Source organism: Helianthus annuus, chromosome 10, assembly GCF_002127325.2.
Source record: "Helianthus annuus cultivar XRQ/B chromosome 10, HanXRQr2.0-SUNRISE, whole genome shotgun sequence".
In the NCBI taxonomy this organism is placed as follows: domain Eukaryota; kingdom Viridiplantae; phylum Streptophyta; class Magnoliopsida; order Asterales; family Asteraceae; genus Helianthus; species Helianthus annuus.
The window spans coordinates 129,560,804-129,573,852 of record NC_035442.2 but is presented as its reverse complement, the minus strand read 5'-3'; positions in this window follow the sequence as shown (position 1 = coordinate 129,573,852).

Here is a 13,049-nt window from a genome sequence, read left to right as displayed (position 1 = left end):
TTGGACCCCTTGAGTGGTCTAGTTAAACAGATTGATTCAAAAATCTGGTTAGGAATATCATGTGATGATATAGCTGAAAAGTTCCCTTAAGTGGTCTATTTAAGGAGATCGTACGACGGTCTAGTTAAGGAGATCGTGTGTTGATCTAGTTAAAAAGATTGTTCGTTGATCTAGTTAAAAAGATCCTTTGGTGGTCTAGTCAAGTCACTTCATGTTTATTCAATTGATTTTTTCCCTACGCATTGTGAAATGAACTGTGCGGACTATGCAAGGAATTACGTAATTATGGATGCATACATAATTATGGAATTCAATGCACAGAAACCACAGCAAATTTTGTCATGTGTTAAGACCTATAGTGATGAGAATAACGAAACGGGAACAATCTAGAAAGGGGCATGGTGGATACGCCGCTGGTACTTCCTATACATAAGTGTTCCTTATTACATTGCAAACGTAGCGTTATTTAAGTTACTAGAAGTCCTGGACCTTGACCAATCTTATTTTACACTCTCCGACTCTGATTTCGAGCACACACAAGTTTTCTATGATAGTCTTCATAAGAAACGTTCCTCTGTCCGTAGTTTGAAACTCCATGTTTTGTTACTACAAGGACTTCACTTTGACAGTTGACAATTTTGCTAAGAATCTAAACATGACCCAGAGTTTACTTAGGGTTCGAGGGATTCATTCGAAAGCGAAACAATCACAGTTGTCTTCACAAGTTTCCTCTAAAATTAAATTTCAGGACGAAATTTCCTAAAGTAGGGGAGACTGTGACACCTGTGTCACTTCAACCATCAAACAGATACCAAACCAATGAAATATTGTATTTCATACTTGGGATTTGTATAAATATGTGCATCGTTTGCACATATCAATTTTTGTTCGATTTCGAGCTTTAAATCGCTTTCTAGAAGGTTATACGCGAACTGATGCGTAAATATAACCAGTTTAATGCAACAAACACTCCGGAACAGTGACATAGGCTTAACATACCTTAAATAACCTTTACATAACTTAGAAATAAGTTTTGGATGGTTTGGTGTGTTGAAATCAAGTTTATTCGATCGAAGGGACTATTTGTGTCAAACTGCGAAAGTATGCCGATTTGCATAGTAGCGAACATTCCGGAACTTGATCATAAGTTAAACGTACCCTAAATATCCTTTGCATAACTTAGAAATAGGCTTTGAGGGGTACGGTATGCTAAAATAAACTTTATTGATCAGTAGGGACTAAAAAGCGTCAAAAAGTGCATAAGTTTGCATTTTGGCGCATATCTTACGTTCTGAATATATCTGGAGATCCAAAAATTTGTGTAATCATTAAAATATTTTATTTTAGTGATTGGCATGATAAAATTCCATTCGTCGCGTAATTTGGATCGTTTTTGCGTTCGTTACGATTTCCGTCGTAATTAACCGAACAACGCAACCGTATGACCAAACGAACCGACCTCCGAGATATTTTTGAGCACATTTCAAGTTCCCTATACTTTAACTTCATTTTAGAGCCTTGAAATGGGGTTAACGGGGCATAAAAGTGCCAAAAAAATCAAGTTCTACAAGTGCAGGAACCATTTTTGAAATTTCTGTCAGATACATTGAACTTGGTCCATTTTTTAGGTTTTAATGGTTTTAACCCAAGGTTTTGCACTCTATGGGCTGGAATTTGATGGTTTTAAGTATTTCCATGGTTTTGAAAAGCATGTGCCCAAGTGGAGGGCCAAGATCGAAGCACGAAATGCGAGAAACGATCCTAACGGTTCTCCGAAATCTATATATACCCAAGCTCTCATTCCATTTTCCTCACACCTTGATTCATTTTGCTCTAAGTAGGTTAAAACACTTCATACCTGAGCAAACTTGGATCAAACTTCCTAGCTTGGACCCTTTGTAAGCATTCTTTCGTTCTTTTATGCGTTTTAAGCACGAAAGTCAAACAGTGTCTGACTTTCTGCTTTGACAAGGGTATGGTCAACGCAAAGTTCATTTGAACTTTGAAATGTGAGCGTAATCACGATGGTTATAGTCCCGTGTGACTATACCTACTGATTACTACGTTAACTAGGCGTAGTGACGAGCCGTAGTTTCGGCCAAAATGCGTATTCATGAGTATTTTGTAACCAAACTACTCTTGGGTATCAAAACACTTTTTTTTGATATCAAAACCTGTTTTCTAACTTAACTAAACATGTTTTAACATGTTTAGCTCGTCACTTTTTAGTCTCGTGCTTGTTTAGAGTCGTAAGTCAAGCGGTCTAAACAACCGCTTAGACTTTCGAACCCGACACATTTGGTCGATCATTAGGATCCGACCAAACATGTTTTGTGACCATAGTTGTATAGGGAATAACCTTCCGAGTTTATACCTTATGGTCACTTCGTTTAAGTTAGTTGTATGATAGGTAATTTATATGCCTTAGGTAAATGACCAAAATGCCCTTTTTACGCATATATTCATTTTAAGCATATGTAACATAAATTTTGACATCTAAACTGATTAGGCAACATTATTAGACATGCTAAGGCATATATTACTTGTCATAGGACTAGTTAGGCGGTCCAAAAGCGTTTTACGCGAACGACGCCTTAAAGTAGCATAAGTTACCTAAACGGGTTGTAATGGGTCGTAAGCACTTAGGTTAGGTTTCGATTTAGTATGTAGGCTTTGTTAAACCATATTACATGAGTTCCCATACTCATTTGGTTTACAAAACCTCATTCTATCCCATCTTTCGATTTAGGTCCGATTTATTTACTTAGTTACCTATATTAGGTGTCGTTTGATTCCGTGATCCCTCTAGCGTTGCTTGGTTGTTATTCAAGACTTCTAAGCATTCTCAAGTGAGTACATATGTAGGACCGGTTTTGACTCCGAAACGATTGCGAAACGAACGTATGACGTGCGGAATCCGTACATGAACGCGACCTAACACACACGATGTAATATAAACGTGATTCTATTAGAAATCTAACAGGAACAAGCACCTTGAATCACTTTCTCTCTCTAGAATCTCTCTCTAGATCTAGAGCTTTCTACATGTCAAAATGAGCAAAAGCTTTTAATCTAACATAAAGGCTCCTATTTATAGGCCTTGGCTTTTAATGAGATTTCTCATTAATTACAGAACTGCCACCTTGCCTTTTTGACTATCTATCTCTAATAATACAACTCATTTTTCTGTTTCTCGCTACGGCTCGAATTGACGAAGGCTATAGACATAATTGCACTAACAGACTCCCCCTTGGATATTGCCACAGTCAATCTCGTAGCGTCTTGTCTTTCTCTCTCTCTCTTTGAGTCTTCTTGAAGCTTTAACACATCTTCATCAACGTAGACTCCCTCTTGTTTGAACAGAATCCCCGTGGATCTGTCTTTAGCTTCAGTTACTCCTTTCTGTATAAACTCTTTTCTTCATCAGGCTCCCCCTTTCGTCAAGCTTCTGTGCTTTGGGATCGACACCTTGCTTTTCGTATACAAGCTCTTCTGGGATAGTTACATGGCTTCTCAAATCCACTCTTCCTTTTGCGTTGAGCTTGTCTTCAGACTCCCCCTAGACGCGGCTTTCGGGATCGTAGTCTGGTATAACATCTGCAACACTCAAACATTTATAAGTAACAACGTTTTGAACATTCAATTTTCCAGAAATCGTAATCTGGCACTATTCAACTCTCTAAATCACTCCCCCTATCAACAATCTTTACAGATTTGGCAGTGTTAAAGAATCCAACTCCCTCACAGTTAATCGTCCAAGTCCAAACTAATGACCTCGGAGATATCACAAACTGTTTTTGAAATTTTTTATTTTAATTCAAGTATCAAATTAATGAACTTGTTTTATTTTCAGAAACACAATCAGCTTACTTAGATTTTGAAACTCAGCAACTCAGACATCATTTTATCGAAAATAAAGCAGAAATCAAAATCTTTTTGTATTTTCTGAAAATATAAAGCAGTAAAGAAATATATACAAACATATTTACAGACAATATTTTTGTTTGAGTATGCGTCAGAGGATCATATCAGTTTTTGACAAGTCACAAGTACCGTTGAGCTTAATTACACATTAAGAATTAAACAATTCACTTAGATTGTCGATATACTGATCCACTTAAATTTTCATACAAATTTCAACTGATTCAGGATACGAATTAGATGTTTTAAGAACTTAAACTCATTCATGTGTCCCACCTCTTGAATATACTCCTGTATCCAGATCCCAATATTCAGTCTTACAGGTGAGTATACCACAGATGATATCTGTAAGGGGTTAAATGCGAGGGCCGTGAGAGCTCAGGTCGATACTTCCGTATACGCAGAGAGATGTCGGCTTCGACTTTTCGGTTTGTCCCCTTTAGAGGATCTTTTTTACAACAGCAAAGATTATCAATTTTATTGTTTCATTAATTTGTTGAGGGCGATGCTATGTTTCAAGCAATGCGGAAAGTATTATTCGGGGACTAGGCCAGTACTTCCATACAGCAGAAGTCTCGGAATAATACCCCAGATATCACTGAGTATAAAGACCTAGTATCTCAGAATATGGGACCTTTCAAACAAGATTTCAGGGGTTACCTATATATCAAAGTAGTGTTCCCCACGAAATAAGCAAGTGTTTGAATTTAGGTTTATATCTCGAAAAAGTTTACTAAGTGTATAAAAACCTATCGACATATCATTAGTGAGACTGTTTAACACTTATTAATTCTTTACAATTCTTTAGCATACCGTAACTGTCTACTGATGTACTATCATTTCCTCTTTTTACGCAAAACTAAAATTTTTGAATTTTATCATGTTTTTGGCTTTTTCAAATTTTCTAATGTTTTTGTATTTTCTGACAATTTTTCTCCCCCTAAAATGCAAAACCATTAAAAGAAATTTGACAACACGATACTGATAGCTTTGTCTCGCCATCCATGTTCTACTTCTCGTGTACCGAATTACAGAAAACATAACATACTATTTAGCACAATTAGCAGAAAAACTAAGATAAGGTACCCCCATGATTTACAACACATTGATTTTTACAGTTTGAAAACCGTTTTTCAATCTGGTGAATGTAATCATGTTTGTTCAGCCGTGAGGGTTTCGGCGTATTCAATCAACACATATTTTTGAAATTTTCTATTTTTGAAAAAAATTAAAAACAAACATATTTTTGGTTTTTAATTTTTCAAATTTTTAGGGTTTTGAAAATATTGTTTATTTATGTACAGAAAAACATATAAACTCCCTGTTTCAACCAACACAGGGTCCAGCAGCCTCTGCTTCCTCTTCATGTGCCAGGCTGCTCCAACTTTCAATTTCACAATCTTCAGTATTCTTGAGCACCTGCACATTAAACTAATTGAATTACTTGAACAATTTAGCCCAGGTCTGTTGGACCTTAGGCATTTCAACACAATAATTTTCATTCAATGCTGGACATTCATTGTCATTTTTCACAAAAACTTTTTCAATTTTAACTTCAGCTTTCTCATCTTTTACCGAATCAACATGTTTCTTAACACTCCATGTTTGACCTTTCGGTGTACCACGTTTGTAAAAATGTGAATCTTTTTGAACAATTTGGTTTTGAACAACATTTTTTGGTTTCCAAAACTCTTGGTGTTTTGTCATATCAACAGATGTTTTCCAACTTTGTGTTGTTCTGAATCTGGGTGTGTGAGAATTCCAGATCTGTCTTGAATCAAACCTGTTCGGGTTTGATTTCCAATTTTGATTCGAAGCAAACTTGTTTGTGTTGTACTTCCAAGTTTGTTTTGAATCAAATCTGGTTGACCTTTGTCTCACATTCTTAGATTTTTGTTTCTCAGAATCAATCTTCTTGTTGTCAACATCCACAGGTTTTAGATTTGGACACTTTCGTGCAAGATGTCCTTTTTGATCACATTTGAAACATGTTCTCATGGACACATCTTTGACCTGTGGTTGTTGCTTTCTCTTTTGTGCCTCAAACTCAGCATTAGACTGTTGTCCAATTTTAAGTTCTTTCTCTTCAGCTAAACTGTTTCCTTGAACAAAACTCATTTTAGCCTGATAATTTGGCACTTCATTTTTCTTTCGATTCTGTTTCTTCTTATAACCCAACCCAGCCTTCATGTTTTTCTTTTTGAAACCAGGTTTGTTATACAAACATTTACGACTCTTACCAACAAACTTTGAAATCTCAGACTTCTCAATCTCAACCATTTTGAAAACTTTATCAACCTTTTCTGAAATCACATTCTGAATCGGGAATACAACATCTAAGAACAATTTGTCTAATCCAATCATGGTATACACCAATCCTTTTGAATCATCATTCAAATTTTTCTCAGATTTTGTGTTTTTCAGATATCCATCATGAAGATTTCCTTCATCTTCATCCTGTGATTCAGATTTACCTGTAACAATCGACTCTTCTTTCAACACACTTTCAACGACTTTACCTACCACCTCTGAATCATGAGAATCATCAGATTTGGAATAGGTTATGTCAATGTTGTCTGGCAATTGGTCTACCATGTTGAAAGCTTTTTCGACCTTTTCCTCATCATAAAATGCAAACTTTTCCGGTGGTGGAACTTGATGAAACTCTGAGCCAATGCCTTTCTTGTTTTGCTCAGACTCACCATCTCCCGGTTTTATATTGAAAATTCATTCAAGCACATATGACGACACATGGTAACTTTTTAACTTGTTGTTATCCTGTTCTAAATCAGCAATCTGTCGCTTTAACTTAGCAACATCCTCAATATAGGAATTAACAACATCTTGTTTTATAGCATACATTCGTTTAAGCTCTTTAGTTGTTTCAGAAAGATAATTCATTCTAGATTGAGCATATTTCATTTCGTCTTTTACTTGATCATATGATTCTTTTGTAATATGATATGATAATTTCATTGAGTCGTATTCCTTTTTCATTTCTTGATAAGCAATTTCTTTTTGAGAACACTCTTCTGTCATTTTAGAAACATTTTTTTTTTCAAAACTTCATTTTCTTTTTCTATTTTTCTACATTTTTCAGAAAGTTTTTCATCATTTTCTTTAAAAACTCTTTCTTTTTCTATCATTTCTTTGCATTTTTCTTTGAAAATGTTTTCAATTTTAGTGAGTTCTAGATCTCTTGTTCTGAATTGCTCATCTTTTTCAGTACAAGCTCTGCATGGTTCCATGCATTTCTTGCACTAATCAATCAGTTTTAAGTTTTCAGAATCAGAATTTACCTCAGTGATTGGCGCCTCGGTGTTTTCAGCAGCTTTTGTCTGTATCTGATCAGCATCATCTTGCTTCTCTTCAATACTGACTTCCTCACCATCATTACCAGCATCCAAATTCTCATTTTTTTCTTCTTTTTCTTCTTTCTTCACCTCTTTTTCAATCTGCTGTTCTTCAGTAACAGCTTCTTTCACAACTTCAACTTTAACAGCTTCTGTTTCAACCTCTTCAACAACCTTCTTCAGATTGTTCACCATCTCTTCAACACTCTTCTTCATTCTCTCTTCATCCCTTTTTCTTCGACACGATAACATGGCATATCTGATCTCTTTTTCAAGCCTCTTAGCATATATGTCATCTTTCATCACATTTCTATAGTATTCGGCTCTCAACGGGACAACGAGAAGAACATCATCAAAGATTATGTCTTTCTTTGGAACAACCGGTTCACCTTCTCTGTTGTAGTAACACTCTCTCTTCTTATCCCATCTTCTGTTGCTGACAGCACTTTCATACTCTTCCTGCATGTCATCCAATCTGTTGTAGACCACGTTTCTTTCTCTGTAAGTCTTCTCACTCAAGATTTCTTCTCGAGTTCTCTCTTTGATCTCAACTTTTTCTTCACGGATTTCAGCAGTGTCTTTGTCTTTGTTTTCATCTTGAACTTCAGCAACAAAAACATAATGCAGAGCCTTTGATGCTTTTCTGCCATGAGCTGTTACAAGAGGATCTTTAGGATGATCTTCATATGGAAGAACTGTGCTCTAGTCAAAACCTTCATCCTCGTAAATTACAGCACAAACTCTTGATTTTTCTTTTGGTTTATCTTCAATCAACTTTGGCTCTTCTCTGCTTCGATGATAAATCGCTTTTCGATACTAATCATCGTTGAAAGGACGTTCATTTCCTTCAGCAACTTCAGAATTTCTACATTCTCTTTTGAAATGGCCCTTTTGCTTGCATCTGAAGCAGGTCACTTTGGATTTGTCGAATCCAAGTTTTGTTGAAGCACCTCCAAGCGATTGTTTCCCGGTAATCTCCATATACCTCTGAGCTCTTCGAATACAACTAGCTAAACACCAACGGATGTCAATGAGCTCCATCTCTTCCGGATCAATCTGGTCGTAGTCTTCTTTGGTCAATTCGGAATTTCCAATTTTGCCAGCTACAAGACCTTCATATGACTCCAGAACAGATGCAAGAAAACTCATTTGCTGCTTTGCCGCATTGATGCTCATTGAAGGAGAATTCTTCAATTTGAGAGCAATGTTGCACCGAATCTCTTCAGTTTCATCAAAACTTGACTTTGAAGATGAATGATATCCAGAATGATGACTTGTCAACGTTGTTTGTGGTTCTATCATCTTCTCACCACTAAATGCTGTTTTTGGTGAACCAACGCCTTTATCAGAAGGTACATTGCCTTTGTAATACAAGCCCACATTCTGTTGATGTGAAGAACCAGTCATCTTGCTTTACTTTTGTAACTCCAGATCATGACTTTCAATCTTTTCAAACAAAGAATCAAGAGAAATTTCATCATATGAAGCATCATTTTTTAAGATAAAAACAAACGTTTGCCACTGATCTGCTCGTGGTAACGCTTCAATGACTTTATCAATAAGTTCCTCTCTTGTTTTGTCAATTTTAAAACGTTCAAGTTCGATTTTGAGGTGACAGAATCTCTCTATCATCTGTCTCACTGTCTCTCCTTTTATATTGTCAAACAGATCAAATTCTTTTTTAAGTAACGCAATTTTATTTTTTCTAATTTGTTCCCCCCCAGCTTTAACTCGTAAAGCTTCCCAAACCGACTTTGACGATCCATCATGAGTGAGCAAGGTAAATATATCATTTCTGATTGTTGTCTGGATCAAAGCAATCATTCTCTGTTCGACAGCAAATTCAGATTTATCTTCTCTTGTAATCTCTTGAATGGTACTTCTTCGCCTTTATCATCTTTTGGTTTTTCGTATCCAAACTCCAGACAAAACCAGCTTTCATGAGCATACGCCTTCGCCCAGTTGAGAAAACGGTCTTTCCACCAGGTATAATCCTCAATGCTCTCTAGAGTTGGTGGCTTTGAGTGTGTTCCGTAGAAGTTATCATGCTTGATGTTCTCATTGATGGCTTTCGTGATGGTCTTTGGTGTAACAGTTGTTGTTTCGGAAGAATCGGATGTGAACGCGTTGAAAAACTTGTTGTAGAATTCTTCAGCCATGATGCGATCTTCTTGAATTATCTTGAATATCTCGAATTACCTTGAATCAACAAACAAACAAACACTTATCAGTTTAAACACTTATCAAACAACTAAAACAAAATAATACTCGAACTGGTGAATATTCTGTGCAGACTGAAAGTTGATAGACTGTGCGGACTGAACTTGATGTGAACTGAGATTTAAGTTGTCAAACCGTACGAAGTGCTATGACCCGGATCAAATTCACACAACCTTTTCCAATGACCTGACAAGGTTCAAACGAACTGGACCGTTTTTTATCCGAAAACCTTTTAATTGAGCCGACAACCTTTTATCTTTTACATACAAACCGAATCAATGTCCTTTGCAATTCATTGATTATCTCAATATGTATAATGGCCAACACTATCTTTTATAATTTTGATCAGATCAATATCAGACAACTGTTGTTCCACACTTGTTTTTCACTTTTGTTTACACTGATTGGGCCACAAGATCCCAACGTACTGATTTGAACTTTGGGCCTTTCAATTAATATACGTGATTGGACCGAACAAACCAATAAAGTTCAATAGGGCCGATGAAACAATTAACCAAATCAGTTAATTCTATTGCACCGATTATTGGGTCTCAAAAGTATATGGCAGACACCAACTAACTTGGGCTGACAACACTTTCCAAATAACCGACAACTAAGACGATGTGATTGGGCCGCTTTAAAACACAACAACTATGATTGGGCCGCAATGTTCACTAAGCCTAATCACATACAAACTTCACAACTCCAAATCAATTTGCTGTCAATTTTATTAATTCGATTTTGTGAACTATGATTGGGCCGTGAAATCTAAGTGAGCAGCCTTTTTGAATGTTGCTTTTGACAATTCATTGGGCCTCATATGTTGGTTATTAATGATCACATGTGCCGACACAAACACCTACTTGGCCGACAACTTTACAGCCAACAACAAAAAGGATTGGGCCTTATCTTGCACTATACTGACAATTCACATGGCCAACAATTCTTTAAACGTAATATGTAGCTTGTAGTTTGATTTGGCCTCACATGTAAAGTCTGACAAACCTTACTTAATCGACAAAATCTCGTGAGCTTTTAATGACCGACAACCACTTGTTACAATTCAATAACTGACAACCTATTAAAAGTCGACAAACTTTTAATTCATTACTGATTTAATTGGACCAAAACCTTTATGAATCGACAATATCAATTTGGGATTCAGGCGAAGTCAGATACGACACTAAGAGCGAAACCTCAAAGTGTCAACTTGAGCGAACCATAAAAGCGAAACCAGATAATGACCTATGAGCGAAACCTCAAAGTTCACAAGAGCGAAACTACTGCTTAATGTGATATTGGAGCGAAACCTGATGTACTAAAGAGCGAAACCACTGACCGTATGAGCGAAACCTAATTTTTGACGCGAAATGTTGAAACATTTTTTTTTAACAATTCATCATAAGTGAACATAGCCGACCCACTAAAAGTTGAAGGCCCAATGATAAATGTGTGTGGCCCAATAGAAGTGGTTTGAGTTGCCGGTTATTAAAAAACTGATAATGACGATTAATTGTGGATATGAGTACATCACGTGATTCTCTAAGTGTACATATCATTGGCCCAATCAAAGTAATTCATATAACAATCACGGCCCAATCATATTTTGTTAACTTTTGGATTTGTCGGCCATAGTTAAAGACTGTCATCGACCCAATACTTTTGCATGTGAAGTGTCAAGTTTTTTTTAATCCTACCGAGAACATATAAATTGATTAAAGTCAAGCTTTGCATGAGTATGTTGACTAGTTAAAGAGGTTGCCTGCCATATTTGTCATTACACTTTGTCGTTTATTCAAAGACATTTTATTCAAAGTATTGAAAGTTGCACAGATTGAAGTTGGTCAAGACATTTTGGAAGTAATTCAGATTGTTTGTGAGTTTTGTGATAGTTTGCTCCAAATTCAATTCACATTAAATCTCAGTTCGCATCAAGTTCTGTCCGCACAGTCTGTCAACCTTCAGTCTGCACAGTCTGTCAACCTTCAGTCCGCACAAGAATATTCACCAGTTCGAGTATTATTTTGAGTTAGTTGTTTGATAAGTGTTTAAACTGATAAGTGTTTTTTTGTTTGTTGATTCAAGGTAATTCGAGATATTCAAGGTAATTCAAGAAGTTCGTATCATGGCTGAAGAATTCTACAACACGTTTTTCAACGCGTTCACATCCGATTGTTCCGAAACAACAACTGTTACACCAAAGACTATCACGAAAGCCATCAACGAGAACATCAAGCATGATAACTTCTACGGAACACACTCAAAGCCACCAACTCTGGAAAGCATTGAAGATTATACATGGTGGAAAGAACGGTTTATTAACTGGGCGAAAGCGTATGCGCATGAAAGCTGGTTTTATCTGGAGTTTGGATACGAAAAGCCAAAAGATGATAAAGGCGAAGAACTACCTTTCAAGAGATTTACCAGAGAAGATAAATCTGAGTTTGTTGCCGAACAAAGAATGATTGCATTGATCCAGACAGCAATCAGAAATGATATATTTGCCTTGCTCACTCATGATGGATCGTCAAAGTCAGTTTGGGAAGCTTTACGAGTTAAAGCTGAGGGGGGAAAACAGATTAGAAAAAATAAAATTGCGTTACTTAAAAAAGAATTTGATCTGTTTGACAATATAAAAGGAGAGACAGTGAGACAAATGATAGAGAGATTCTGTCACCTCAAAATCGAACTTGAACGTTTTAAAATTGACAAAACAAGAGAGGAACTTATTGATAAAGTCATTGAAGCGTTACTACGAGCAGATCAGTGGCAAACGTTTGTTTTTATCTTAAAAAAAGATGCATCATATGATGAAATTTCTCTTGATTCTTTGTTTGAAAAGATTGAAAGTCATGATCTGGAGTTACAAAAGCAAAGCAAGATGACTGGTTCTTCACATCAACAGAATTTGGGCTTGTATTACAAAGGCAGTGTACCTTCTGATAAAGGTGTTGGTTCACCAAAAACAACATTTAGTGGTGAGAAGATGATAGAACCACAAACAACGTCGACAAGTCATCATTCTGGATATCATTCATCTTCAAAGTCAAGTTCTGATGAAACTGAAGAGATTCTGTGCAACATTGCTCTCAAATTAAAGAATTCTCCTGCAATGAGCATCAATGTAGCAAAGCAGCAAATGAGTTTCCTTGCATCTGTTCTGGAGTCATATGAAGGTCTTGTAGCTGGCAAAATTGGAAATTCCGAATTGACCAAAGAAGACTACGACCAGATTGATCCGGAAGAGATGGAGCTCATTGACATTCATTGGTGTTTAGTTAGTTGTATTCGCTAGCTCAGAGGTATATGGAGATTACTGGGAAGCAATCGCTTGGAGGTGCTTCAACAAAAATTGGATTCGACAAATCCAAAGTGACCTGCTTCAAATGCAAGCAAAAGGGCCATTTCAAAAGAGAATGTAGAAATTCTGAAGTTGCTGAAGGAAATGAACATCCTTTCAACGATGATTATTATCGAAAGGCGATCTACCATCGAAGCAGAGAAGAGCCAAAGTTGATTGAACATAAACCAAAAGAAAAATCAAGAGCTTGTGCT